General features: G+C 42.6%; 1 protein-coding gene and 1 long non-coding RNA gene across 2 annotated transcripts in view; both read right to left on the reverse strand.

Moving 5' to 3' along the window:
• Nucleotides 1-15247, reverse strand: part of grm7 (glutamate metabotropic receptor 7) — a 100347-nt gene that overhangs the window by 47083 nt on the left and 38017 nt on the right. The window lies entirely within an intron of this gene.
• LOC306834171 lies at nt 12691-13873 on the reverse strand. The gene is made up of 2 exons (XR_013780457.1): nt 13468-13873; nt 12691-13319 (listed from the first exon to the last, which is right to left on the reverse strand). It is a non-coding gene; the product is annotated as an uncharacterized lncRNA (long non-coding RNA).

The following is a 15247-nucleotide window of genomic DNA, read 5'->3' on the forward strand; positions in this document are numbered from 1 at the left end:
AAAATCATACTGTGTCCAGTCATGACCTGGCCACCCACTGGCTTTGTGTTTGCTGGGTGCAGGGTGCTGCTAATGTCGAGCATCTCTGAGGGCATCTGACCTGGTAGTCATGTCAGCCGCGCTCAGGCTCTGCAGCACAGCCAGAACAATGGACGATTGTCCACTCGGTGAGAGCGAGATGCTTTTCCAGTGCTATTTGCAATAACCTGCCACTCTGGAAGAACTGGACACAATCTTTCAGATGGAGCTTTTCTGTGTGAATAGACTCTCATTCTCACTGGGATTATGATTCATCACAGCAAGTGTCTCAACTAATGGACCGAGAAGATTTATGGGGAATGTGTTTTTGTGACATGCACATTTTGCATAACTTCCTCTCACAGTGAGACAACGTGTCAGAAGGCTGCATACTGACATGTATTTCAGAGCCAGAATCAGAGATGCGAAACAGACGCCAGATCAGACAATTACCCTCAGACAAGTTAACCAGCCGAAACAGGAACGGGCACAGCTGAATACAATGGAACTGTCACAAGCCGCTTCTGAAGGGTTGTCTTTATTTTGAGAAAGAAAACACCAACATGCATCCCCCTCAAAGCAGCTCATGTGGATCTCAAGAGTGCTAACAACACAATCTGTCAAATACACCGAAGTCAGAGACAACACAATGCCATGTAATAAAAAGATGTAGAGAGGGTCAAATGTATTATTAAAAACAAGCCTATCAATACACCAGCAAGGGCGTATTACTTTACATGCTCTGGCTAAGGTTTAAAATGCTGCAGTGAGTCTGTACTGAAATACACACACTTCGGTCTTGTCGAAACTCGTCTGTTAAAGCCACTTGTGCTCTGACCAGCACAGCGAGTGCCTTGAAGTGCCACGTATTTATCCATTTCTCTATTTTATATTCATTAGTGCACACCCCTCTGTTTGCATGGTTTCCCTAAATAACAAGGTGTGATGTGTTTCCAACTGTGCACTGGAACTGGAAAATTGCTTGAGCACCGAGTGAAGGATTATTGCCACTCTAAAACACACTCACACACACACACACACACTCATGTCCACACTTTTATTACTTAGGAGGACATTGCACTGACGTACACTCATACCCTGGAGGCTTAGGCCTGACCTAAACCCTTACATCAAACTTTGAGTAATGTTAAGAGTAGCCTTTAAGACATGAGGAGGATTTTCACTCCCAAAAAATGTAAAAACGTACAAAAGAAATCTCTCTCTATCAATGAACCCACTAGCAGTGTTCATAGGTATTGTCTGTAGCTGCAGACATTCTGCCCTCTGTCCTGTTGTTTGTAGCCCACAGCCAGTATCAGCGGGCAGGTCAGGGGTCAAATAAACACCGCTGATAGGTCGCGCGGCTGTCTACTCTTCATTTGTTGCCTCCCAAATAGGCCACACCAGGAACATGAAATCTGGTTGTTTCTACTAACATGGAAAAACATTGCTGGCAGGGTTTATTCAGATGTGTGTGGCGTGCTCATTAATGCTTTCAAACATAACAAAATAAAAAAAAAAGAAGAAAAAAAAGAAAGAAAGACAGAAAACACTCTTGTCACGATTTACTGCTTTGTACTCGCTAGTGCAACCCCCTCTCTAAACTCACGGGATAACAAGCACAACCATCGCACCATCATAGAGCCGGGGAGGTGTGGCCGCCTTTACATTGTTTGTTCACAAACAGAATGTGATTATTCCCACTATTTGTGCCTACTCATTCTGGTTTCATGGGGAGACTCACATTTTGTCTATAGAGAGGAGGGTATTTATTAGTGCCCATACAGACACAGGTGATAGAGAGAGCTGTCAGTCAGGCGGCTTGTGTTTAGTCCGATTAGTTTGTATTTTTTGTTTTATTTTTGCAGAGTTTTGAATGGATGACGAAGCTGAAGAAATTATAGCAGCTTGGTCTCGCCACAACCCGCGTTCTCTATACCAATAAAAGAATGAAAACACGATGAAGGCAAATGGACAAATCTGAAGCCCATGTGATGAGAAAAGGTTAAATAGGCATTTAACCTGAATATAACACAAGCTCTACTGTATTCATATTTATGTATAGCCTCCAGTCACTACATACAACAAAGAGGATGAAAGAACATCAACAACATTTACTGTGGGATTAGAAGTAATGCTATACGCTGCCTGAACACATCTGACAGTGAATTAATCAAAATAAAAATAACTCACTGTTCTGCACTTGTCCACCAGTAACCCTGGACATCAAGCTTAAGTCAGACTTGTTCTAACCTCAGCTACAATCAACTGTACACTTTAACCAAACCCTACCTTTAAATGAAAACAGGTTAAGGTTAATTTCTTGTGAGGTCTTACTTTTTGACCTCATTATGAAAACATTAAAGCAGACAAAAATATACACATACAGGCTTTGACAGGAAAACCTTGACCAGCATGAAAATAAAGGTTTACAACAGTATTCTTAAAATACACTTCATTTGACCTGAATATAATTAATAATAATAATTTTGGAAGAACTACAGGAATAAAAATGTTTGACTGGATGATGCAACACAGACTGTTTGGTTCCCCAAACCACTGAGAATATTTACCTGCAAATGTCACATTTGGTTGACCTTTGACCTCCAGGTAGCACACGGCAGCTCAATGCATAATCCATTGATAAATGGCAGGCTATTGATCCTCCCAGCTTTACTGGTGGCCACATGCGAGTGCTCCAACACAGATAAGGCTGTAAAAAACATTATCTCCCTGCCATCAATAGCTCTTGTGTGGCATTCAATTGGAGTTTAAGCAATCCCATTTGAAAGGAAAGAGCTTCCCTAATTTGCAAAATGTCAGCAGTGATTGAGGTCTTCCCTCAAATCAATGCATGTGTCAGAAGCTGTTTTTCAGAGAGCACTTGAAATCCCACAGGATTTGCATCTGAAAACAGTCGTCCTGTCAACGGATTTTTTTTATGTATGCCATAGCTGTTGCAGCACTGTATACATTTCAAGCCCAAAAGAGCGGAGACACACAAAGTTGTTCAAACAGCACAAACACGCTACTGCACAGCCAGCCTGAAAAAGAAAAAGGAAAAACACAACGCCACAGTCGCCTAAGCTTCAACCCAAGGGAAATAGAGACAAAATGAAACCGAAGCTAATGAAAGTTCCACGCTTTCATTTCTACATCAAAAATCAACAGGTGTTTTAAGCATAACTACCGGAGGCCCATGCTGCACTCTAATAATTTAGTCTCTCTATAAAGGTCCACATTGTGCTGGCTGATGTAATGGTTATATATTACTGTTAGTATCTTTTGTTAGCAACTCGTGTACCCTCAGGCTCTGCTGTAATAACACAACATAAGGACAGGGAATGAATCCGGATGATGTTTATTATGCTCACTGGACTTTGCCATTACAGTGCACAAATGTTAAACACCTAAACACAGATGTTTAATGAGCTTATTTCAAATGGATGAGCTCACTGACCCAGAGTTTCAGGTTTTGAATATAAAATAAAATAAAAAAATACGTCAGTAAGCACATTTACGGGGAACCAATAAATGAAATGTTGAATGTTATTCTAACGCAATTCATTTTGAGCTAAATGTCGAGCTCAACCACATTCCACGGGCAATTATTGTACATGTTGTCACTTAGCTCATATTCGATGCAGGATCTGCTTCAAACATACGATTATTTTTCATAGTTTATACCTCTCAGCAAAATTAGCTCCACTTCCACTTGCCACTGTATGAAACGCTGCTTAAATTATATACACAGCAATGCTTAAGTGCCACTCAAAACCTCCAACCAAAAACGATCGAGCTGAAAATGATTTTCATTGGAGGTGCTGTTCACATTAACAATGACCTCTAAAGGGAAAAAAAAAGAACAAATATCCTTCGAGAAACAGTTCTTGCACTTTTATGAAAAAGGTCTACTTGGCTTGCTGCAACTCAAGGTACCTTGAGAAAAAAAAATTAGCACTATAGATAGAAGGACCTTTTCGTTTTCTCTTGCAGCTCAAGCTGGCGTGTGGTGACTCCTCGTCTATTTCTTGCTGCTCCTCAGTGACATGCCTGTCTACATTAGAGCTCTCGCATGGGCATGCAGTCCAAACAGAGCCTCGTGCTACCGGCCTCCAGGGACTGCCATGTGAGCGGTTCACCTCCTGTCACTTTTAACTTGTTGGCCCACTGCACAAAGTTGATTGAGTTTGAGTGTTTGTTGCGTTTAACATGTCTAGTACTGTGGCTTTGGTGGTATAGAAATGTGTCATTACCAACAGGGTTTGCCTGGTTCTTTTTAAGAGATGTTCATGGGGAAAATCAGAGAAAACCGTCCTGTCTTTGTTTAATTTTCTGACTTCAATCTAGCACCACCATGAATCATACATGTCCCCCTAGCGGGGGGATTAGCGTGTAATTTAGAACATGCGTGTTCCACCGAGATTCTTTTCATTTCTTCAATTACTTGTCTGTGTCAAATGCTTGATTCTGATTGGCCAATTAAGTAGAGCAACGGTATTCTATCCCTTGATAGATCAATGTTGTTAAGAAAATAACCGTTATGAAAGCAGATGATTGCTGGGGACTCAGCTCTTGTCCTCGACTCAGGAGGACTAACTGTAATCATATCAATCTGCGGAAAGAAGTCTGGTTGATTTGAAGTCAGAGAAAGAGAAAGGAGAGGATAACGATGGAGGAAAGAGGTTAAAGGATGAAAGAAATGCACGCTGTGACGGGGGACTCTACCAAAAAAAGAGAAAGTAACACATAACACGACGTTCTATGTGATACGGTGGTATTTATAGACTTCTTAATGGAAAAGGTCAGCAGACTATGATGGTGGTGAGGTGGAAAAAATGAATCAGGTGCTGGCCTCATTAACCCTGGTCTGTTTACCGTGTGTTTCAATTTACCATCTGTATTAATGTTCAGTGTGATGTGATTAATAACAGCTTCACTTAGCTCGTTTTAACATGGCTACAGACCTGTTGCTAAGAAAAAAGCTCTTACTATAGATTCAACTATTTGTTCAGCGGGAGATCCAAATAATCAAAATAAATCAATGTTTTTTAAATCATAAAAATTTGAAACAATTGATATCCTTAGTGAGTAGCCGTTTAACAAAAGTATTAGTGATGTGGCTGTGGAGGTCCTGCTCACCCCATTGGTAATCCATACCTCGACATCATCCATTACATTATACCTTATGTGTGATTCTTTAACTTCTCCTCCAGGGTCATCATCAAGTGATCAATTATTTCAAAACACCGCTTTATTACAGTTAGTTTCCATCAGCAGCAGCTGCACTTTGTTTTAAGCTGTAGGTTGCTGATATGATATTGCTACTTCTTCTAAACATTGATGTACAAATGTTGTTTGGTCTAACTAGGGTCCAAGGATGTATTAAGTGGCAAGTAGGACATGTTAGCATGATAAGATGGTAAACTAAGAAAGATTACTTAATGGTAAAAGAGAAAACTGAAAATCATTAATGTTTGGAGTTCGGCTTGTCACTGAACGTTTGTATGCATTCAGCCAAAGCAGCTTTACTTTCTATTTTTTTAAGTCCAACATGCTATATGTGTTGAGAGGAAATTCTCCCTGACATGTATATCCAAAGGATTAGTCTTAAGTGCAAAATAATTGTTGATGTAGTGTGTGATTTCAGATTGCGATGAGTAAGGTGTTGAGAGCGATAAAACAGAGAACAAAGCACAGAGCCCAGGTCTGAGAGGACCCATAACAGATACATCGTTTGGAAGCAGCAGACACTCTTTACAGGCTGCACTAAGAGAAGCCTTTTCACAAACTCATTTAGCAGGATTTGAGAAACGGTGAGAAGACAGGAACATGCCTGGAAAAACAGTTCACTTGATCCATGGAGACATTTTGGGCTCTTGTGAGGTATCCTGCCTTGAAAGCAGAATCAGATCTCATTTAGTCATTCTGCTCTACCGCGGCTGAGTGACTTTGTAATGGAAGCTGTGTCCAAAATGCACCACGGAAAACACATCACTGTGTTAAAACAAACAACAATGAGCCCTGTGATAATGCCTTTCAGCTCACACTAGACTGTTTTCGACACAAGTAAAAAGGACATTTTCCCGTTTTGGAGGGATAAGTGCGAGGCCGACCAGCAGCCAGCAGAGACCTCCTCATGCTTCTTCACTCATCCCCGTAAGAGGATCGGACGTAATGGGGTTTCCTCTTCTTTGGCTCCTTCTGCTCACCAGATTAACTGCAGAAAACTTCCAACAAAGTCTAAGAGTGCTGTTCTAGTCACATTTCACAGTCATACTGCCAACAAGTTTTTGAGGTATACTGGTGTGACCCTGGTGAGAACGGAGCTAAGCTTTAAATCAGGTGCCCTCTTCCCGCCTCCCGTGCATGGGGACTATGTGTGGGTAATAGCCTGGCTCTGAGAGACAAGCTTAAAAGCATACTCACCAAGTTACAGGGTCTGAATGAATATTTATCAGATGTAAGTGGAAACAAAGCAGAAACAAACAGAAACATGTCTGACAACAAATGAAGAATGAAGTCAGAATGCACGAGCTATGTTTTCATTAGAAGACATTTAGTCACACGCGCCTTTGCACGCCATTATGGAGCCAAATGATAAAGTGGACCATCCCCCCATCCCCCCCCCCAGGCCTGTGGGAATATACAAGACATTAATATCAGGCGTGCATGGTTTCTCATATTCTCCCTGTGGCAAGCTGCTGACCTAAAGACCTGGTGTCAGAAGCGGTGACAACATGTCTAACACAGGGATATTTTATTCACTATATTAATATTGCATCAGTTGATCGCAGAGACTCGTGTTTGTGTGTAAAGCTACACCTGCTCCACTGAACATGAGTGCAACAGAACTCTGTCACAAACATTGCCCCGTCCCAAAAACAGGGCCAAAGAGAGAGAGAGAGAGAGAGAGAGAGAGAGAGAGAGAGAGAGAGAGAGATCTGACAGATCAGGTTCTCAGGTGACAGCTTACTGTGTAGTTAGTACGTTAATTATTGCCATAGCGTGTCTGGAGTTTTCCTGGAGTTACTGACAGTTGCTTTGGAACCGTCACAAACACTATTTTGACAGCCTTCCAATATAAATTTTAAAAATGTATGTTTATTCTTTTTTTTTTTGTCTATCATCCAATTCCAACATTAGATCTATGCCTGCTGTTGCTCAGTCCTGGCACCCATACTCGGAGCATGGCTGCTGTTATGTCCAGCAACATAATCTCATTTGGATGCATTCATTTGCACCCCATGTTTACTGCAGCATTCAAATATTGGCTCCTCGTGATTTACAAACACTCTTGTCAAGATTTGAGCTTGCTCTCTTCACTCTGATTGAACCCTGGCCTAGGAACATGCCCTTTCACACTTGATTTAAAAGAGCAGGCGGGATTGACCTCTCCCTAAGTAATTATTGATTGATTGTATCCTTGTTTGTTTAACTGAATAAAGAAGAAGCAGAGGATGGAGGTTCCCATTGTGTGGCTGGCATGTGGTAAAAGGACAGGGATAGTGCACAAAAATTGACAACATGTATAAAGCAATGTCTGGAATCTATTCTCAGGCTATGCTAACACATTGTTGTGCATGCTTGTTACCCCGCCCACGTTTTGTCCTGTCCCACCTGCTTATAGCCCCAGCGTGCAAGTAAATTTCACCTTGCCAATTCTACTCTGACCTGGGCACAAGTCAGCGTCAGATTAAATGGCTGGAATGAAAACCAGCATGGTTTGGGTTAGGGGTCAGTCGTAAGACCACACGGGAATATCATTGGAGCCAGTGGTACAAACTGTCTCCTGCTGGAAACACAATAAAATCATAGAGTTTGGCTATTACTTGAGTGTAGAGGTTAAAGCTGAGTGGTAAAGACAGACAGGGAACGTTTGGACTCTTACTCAGTCCGTCTCTTGTACTGTAAATAATTCAGGACTTTAAAAACGAGTGGTGCACCGATCATTACATTAAATCTAAATGTTATTCATATCATTTATTTTTAAATCTAAGATTTCCATCTTCAAGGAAATCCCAGTGAGACTCTAAATCTCAAATTCAAAGAATGTCTCAATGTTGTTGTTTTTTTTCCCCAATCTTTATTTTTTCTCTTAGTTACATTTTATTTTATGTTTAGCTCAGCTCACTTCTTTCATAACTTAGCAGTCTTATTTTTTGTCCATAAAAAAAGGGAGTTTTCTTTTTTTTCAGTTATAGGTCCTGCATAGAGTGGTTCCAAGGAACAGAACAGGGACCAGTGAAAATGTGCATTTTCCTTATTCATTGTTTTGCACATTACCTCCTCTTTGTTGCTTTTTGTGCAGCTATTTCTAAAAAATTTAATAGTCACCACAGCAATCTCTAATTTATACCAATCATGATAACATGTATTACTGTTGTCTTTGTCCTTGAAATATAAAGATAATAAGAATGTATTTGTCTCCAGTTTGGGCTCTTCATAAGGCATAAGTAAACTAAGAAGCAGAGCTTTGGTTTGGAGAAAAAGTGAAATAACTTTCTGCATTATGGTTTCAGATGCTTGTTATAAAGATATCATGTAATAGGACAGGTCCCTGTGTCACACTCAGAAAAAAAAAAAGTCCAATTAGCAAGTGATGGAGGGAAAATGCAAGTTGGAAAAACACAGAGACAGTTGTGTTTTCATTCCTTCAGCTAAGGGTCGGAGCTATTTGTGTGCATAAGAAGTGTGTGTGTGCGTGTCTCTTCAAATGCTCCATCCTTGACATACCAGCACTGTCTCCTCTCATAAGGTTGAAGACAGGACTGGATTGGTGACTAATTGACCCAAGCTTCTGCATGCATCAATGTACAAATGGCAACCGTGTTTAGGGAAAGAGACATAATTAACCTCTGCCATATTGTGTCACTTTGAGTGCTTGTTATGTAACACACAAAAACACACACACACACACACACCTCATATTCCTCTGGTGTCCGTCTTTACCAGCGTCAGCTGAATAGATCACACTGCAAGGCTTCAATCTCCTTCAAATCAATCACAGTGATGATTCTTTGAAAAAAGGAGAGATAAAAAGCCGAGCGGAGCCTGTCAGGGCTGTGAGAGGCGAGGACGTCAATGCCTCACTTAGACAGCTCGTCTGAAGGGGCCGCTTCCCCAGACAGGAGGACAAGACCGAGTTCACCTGCATTCAATACAAAGTTTTTGCCTCAGTCTATGTGAAAGAGAGACGCGACAGTGAATAGCGTGCCTCACTCTCTGATGTAAATGTCATCTGAAGAAAAATCAATTTCATGATTCATTCAAGAGGCCAGGACTTACAAATGGACAAAGTTACCCCATGTTTTCAACTACAGAATCCTCCTCCTCCTTGAGATTGACTCAGAAGCAAAGCGTGAAGATTGGGTGATTCTTCAAAACGTGCACAACATCATGGCTCCTGGTAACAATTCAAAAGTTTGGGTAATTGATTTCTCTTCCCCCTCCTGTGGCATTGTTGCTTCTCATTTCCAACACAGCATGAAAGGCAGCGAAATAAAAACATCTTAGCAGCAAATCGGCCTCACCATGGCAACAGTATTGATCACCCCTCCTGGGTCCTCCGAAAAATCTATCCCCCGTGTCAATTTTCCTGCATTAACAGTTCAGCAGCTACTCATGTCCCGAATAGACAGCCATGATATTTAGCGTCTGGCAATAAAAGTCTACGATCACTATTTAGTTTCCCTGATGGTTCATTTATCACAGGGGTGAGGCTAAACTGACCTGATGATGTTCAACGAGAACAAGGCAGAAAGTAGGCTAGGAGGACAGCTAAGCGAGAGGAAATCAAACAACTTGAATCTGAACATGGAACTTCAAAGTCCACATTAGATTGAGCACTTATGGAGCAAACCCAACAATCAAATGTGATTTAAATTAACTCAGACCTTCTTCTAGGCCCTATGTCCCTTTGATTTCATTCAGATGGAGTTTCTTCTTTAATTATACCTGAACAGTTCTTCTCTTAAACTTTTGACTTGAATTATTTGATGATGTTTGATGGTTCAAAGTCAAACCCATTTCAGAAACTTGAAATTGCTGCCACACTTTAATCAAATGCTGCAAAACTAATGAGTGCGAATGGGCTGGGAGTTCTCACTTCTGACATGTATTGATTATACAGTATCATGCGGCCTCGCATTTAAGTCATCATCATTTATTATCACCTCCATCATCACCACTGGAAGAAAAAAAAGAAAAATTGTGTGCTGAAGGGCAAATGGGATCTGGATTTATCTTGCGTGAAGATTTTTTTACTGTGGTGATTAAATCCACCTGTCTGTCAACACTTTGGGGGAATGAGAAGAAATGCGGAGTGACGGGTGGAGCTGCACGACAACAGCTGTCAATCCACAGCGCTTGAACGAAGCATCACACATGGACTACGCCTCACACTCCCATAGCTTTACACTTTCAGAGCCGTTGGTGTGAGCCGCAAAGACGAGAGAAGGACTCGTCTCTTTCAACTTAAGCCTGCTAAATTTCACAAATTCATAAATGTTAAATTATGCTTGCAAAGGAAGTCTTTCAGTGTTCTTTAACAAATAACAAGTCTACTGGGGATGCTTCAAAGTATAACTGGGGGGGAGGGTTCACCAACTTAAAATGATACAAATTTAATTTGTTAACTCAGCCTACAAAGAGTGAGGAGGAACCAAAGCCAGAGTGTAGGTTGCAATGGGGACCATTAGTCTAATTGTCCAGCCAGTGGAGCCATGAAACCACAGAGGATGACTAGCTGTGTAAAAAACAAAAAAGTGTTGAATGTTAAGTGTGTGTAAAAGGATGATGAGGAGGACGTTGGAGGGAGCAGGGGGACTAAAAGCATGTTAAGCACTTTGACTGTCTTCCAGTTGCAGTTAAACAGCTACTTACAGCCGGGCTGGTGGTTTGTTCTAATTGAACTGGAAGAAAACACAAAACGACAGGAGTGGGTTACAACGTGCGACCACAAATCATTAGCACCGACACTGCAGCCCAGAACATCCTTCCTGGGTGTAACACCACTGTCCTCACACAAGACAAAAAAAACGGAATAGAAGTCTGCACATTTGCATCCAAGTAATTAGGTGTTTTGCTATGGAGATGGTGTGATTTAAATTATTAATCTGGTGTATTAGTGCCCTGCTGTGTTTCCTCATTCCACTGCAGCATCAGCAGTGGGTCAGTTGTGTCTAAGACAGAAAGAATAGAGATGTTTTCAGACAGACACGCAAGCTACCGCACTTGGAAATTAGTAGTGCAAATTTATTTCATTTACTCAATGCTATCAAGCTCAGTTAGGGTACAAAGAGCTTGAAACAAGCTAATTTTTCAACAAGCTCAGCCCCCCCCCCCCCCCCCCCCCCTCCCGCTGCAGATAAAAGCAACTTCACCATAAAGCTCAGCCTTCACAATCAAAACAATTCATAAAAACGCCTGCAGTCTCTTTCTTGTACAAGAGGTTCAAATAATCATGTGCAATCACATGAAGCGGGGCCAGTTATTCTCAGGAGGCGGTTGTTGAGTTTGGGTGTGATTGTGTCAGGCTGTCAGTGCCCACTCATCCAGACTCTGGAGTGAGACTGGAACAGACGGGAGCTGTTCTTTCAGCACCACCGGGGACAGGCAACAGCACACTCATCTGTCTCCTGCACAGCACTGTGAAGCGAAGGGGAAAAGCACCAAAACTCACACCACCTTACCTTTTTTTTTTTTTTTAGATGGGGAGAAGTCTGGGGGAAAATTAGACATGGGCAAAATCCAAACAAAATCGAAAAAAGTAAAAAATCTCTGCCTGAAAAAAGAAACGTTTGTTTATAACAGGGTGTGTTTTCCTTCTTTATAGGACCAGGTTTATTTGTTTACTGCTTATGTACGCATCTGCTGCCCATCATTATGTGGTTATAAAACGGTACAGCCTACCCTAATAAGAGGATTCTAACAGGAGTTACATGAAAAACTGTTTTAAAAGAAACAAAACTATCCCACACGCTCAAAGACTTGCCTGGAAGAGGCGTAGGATGTTGGCAACCATAATCGATACCGAACTCGCCGAGGCTCCGATGACTCCCACCACTTTTTCCGGCTTGACAAACACCGGTGGCTCCCCGTTGGTGCACCTCACGTCGGAGGTGTCCTTCGTGATGAGGGCTTGCACGAAAGTTAACGATTGCTCCAGCGCGTAGGTATCCCTCGAACAAGTGTCCAGCACGCGCGCGCCTAAGGTGATGTTGGGTAGGAGTTGCTCGTCCTGGTTGATCTGGTCCAACGCGTACATCATGGCCTCGAGTCTCTGGATGCCGTTCTCCTTTTTCAAGTCCCCGCATGGCGTGCCATCGGACCCCCGCGCGTGCACCGGGAAGAGTCCACCGAGGGTCAGGTGGCCTTCAGTCCGTATTGAGTGGGGGGCGTAAATCTCCTGGGTTAGCGCGAAATCCACCACAGTCCTCAAGAGCCACATAACTCTCAAAATAAAGCCCAGCTTCACGCGCGCACAGGCACGAGCCATGATCAACTTTTAAAGGAAGGATTGGGCGCAATCCGCTGCAAATAAGAGCAACAACAGGCTGAGGAAGTTTATTAAAATGAAGCCATTCTTCTATGTCACCAGGGAGGAGATTCAACAAGCTGGGCTGAAGAACCAAGACGCAGAGGATGGCTCGAACAAACTGCGCCCATCGCTTTGCTGCCTGGAGTAAGCGCTGCAGCTTGTTGAATAGCAAAGCCGCAATTCGGTTCTTTTTTCAGAGAGCGAGGCCAAATCCAAATGTCAGAACATATCAATAGAAATTGAAAAAAAATCAACACCCTCCGTGATGAACTGGCCTAACTGTGTCCATTTATGCTAAATCCAGACGCGCGTGAACAAGAAAACGAAACACGCCGCAGAGCAGAACATACACAGAGAGAATTCTTCTTACGCGAAATTCAATTTTCAAGAAATTTTCTCGCCAAATCAATACTTAGATGTCAGGACCGGCAGAAGTGGGTGACATTCTTCTTGCTCAAACCAACTCCATTGGAGCGCAGGAAAGGTTCGGTCGGCTGTCTGTCTCCCACGGGTGCATATCATCTCCACAGTCTCCATAAAAGGAAAAAAAAAGAAGGAAAGAAAGAAAAGAGACGACCAGTGCGAGCTGAATTTCGTCCTCTGAGCAGAGGACTAAGAAAATCCAGCTAATTAAAGCCCCGGCTCTTTCTGCGGCTCTTCAACCGGTCGCATTTATACAAAATGAATGAGTCACAGCGAGGGATTCACTGTGTGCGCCGAGTTTTCAGCCCCCTTTGCTTGCGAGACGTCATTCAGCAGGCTGAGAGAGAAAGAGAGAGAGAGAGAGAGGGAGGAGGAGATATAGAGTAGATTCACTTCATGGAAGGGTTTTCAGGAAGTTGGTGTTCAGCATCCTCAGATATCAACTCAAGGAGAAGGTAAACAAGACGATGAGCAAATGCACTTACTGACTTTAATAGTACGACAATTGTTCCTCTGAGTGCCTCTCTGCGCGCAGCGTCTCCGCATTCATAATCTCTACTCTCTCTTTCTTCTTCCCTCCTTTTATCACATCACACAAACACAGAAGACGTTGTTTCCCCCCCTTTTTTTTGGCGTTTGATGTAGAAGGAGGCTGGCATGAAATCGAGATCTGTGGCATTATGAAAAAGGAGAGAGGTGCAGGTATGAGCCCGCTGACTGAGAAAGTGGCTTTCCTGAAATAGTTTTGGATTCATTACTGATGCACCTTTAAAACGGAGGCGGAGGGATGAGGAGGAGGAGGGGAGAACAGACACGTTTGGAGGGGTCCAAGCTGGTCTCCCAGGCAACCCTTCTTCAGAAGACACTCCTGATTCATCCTGTGTGCACACATAGGCCTACACACACACGCACAAAACTGGCACAGCACAATGGCACACAGGCTGGTGAGTATTAACCACACCTCCAGGAGCAAAAGGAGCCCTCTCATAATCCTAACAAAACACTATCATCATCACCAAACTATTTAATTGCACAGATGGCGCTTTTACAAACAAGCAGATTATGGTAATTTGCTTTCATGGGCAGGCATTAGTAGGGGACTCACTTGGCAATTTTGTGGCATCAGTTTTGAACAAGGTGTGAAGAAAATCTTATATTTAAAACAAAGCATTCAGCAAGTTAGATGTTGATAAAAGGTGCCAACTGAGCACCAAGCAGATACATAATTCACGTGATAGGCGTCATTTTTTTAAAGTTACCTTCGAAAATGACCACCTCGAAAACCAGCCGCCACACGTCCAACTCAAGCATCCACGGGGACTGCTGCTAGGAAATACAGCAGCTGCCTCTAAAGCAAATAGATTATGGGATAAATCAGTTCAGTTGCCTGATCTTTTCTGTAATAAACAGCCTGTAAGAGTTGTTACAGTACATCGTGAAAATGAATGTGAGGCATAAAATACCAATTCATGATCATGCTCGTTCCGTTCATTTCTGTTCAATTAAAAGATTAGAAAAGGCGATGTAGCTCTAATTGAAACATGTCCTATTGACACTACAAGCTGGGATGGACACATTGCTAATTAATTAAGTTGAATAGAGATTAATTCAAGCCTAATCCGGCCATGTAGTGTGTTTATCTCCATTAGCTGCTTTTGATGGCATGAATATTTTTCAATAGGAGAATCCTTCGTGTCCAAGTCTGAGGGTGTTGATGTGGGTACTGGGAGCACAAACTGTACTCTGGGGCCAAAATTCATGAGTTGCACCAAAAATACAATTCAGGAAAGTGTGTGTGGGAACTGCCGGGAAGAGACTGCTGCGGCGAGAAATGAGAGCTGTGAGAGGATGGGGAGGCAGATGGTCTCCTCCACACTGAGCGAACTTAGACAGGCAGAAGAAAAAGAAAAAAAACCCAACAGCCCCTACAAATGACACCCTGAGAGACTGGTGTCGCCACGTAAGACACTAATTCCACAGCACGGACGAGGGTGAGAGCCTGACTCCCACTTACACTGTCAACGGAAAGGTTACTTTTGAAAAATGGGGCCCTCGCTGTGATTTAATTCACTGGCTAACCTCAAGAAGAGGGGCCTTTCCCCATGGGAAGCCCGGGTGATTTAGACCGAGATTACACTTCGGTTCGGATCTTCTCCGTTTTCTACTCCCTCACACCCACAGCTACACGTGTGCTCCGATACACACAACATATAAACTCCATTTCAATTCCATCATGTGATAAAGAAAGTAAGCAACAAGCGGGAA

The sequence above is a fragment of the Symphodus melops genome (genome assembly GCF_947650265.1).
Source record: "Symphodus melops genome assembly, chromosome: 13".
Taxonomy (NCBI): domain Eukaryota; kingdom Metazoa; phylum Chordata; class Actinopteri; order Labriformes; family Labridae; genus Symphodus; species Symphodus melops.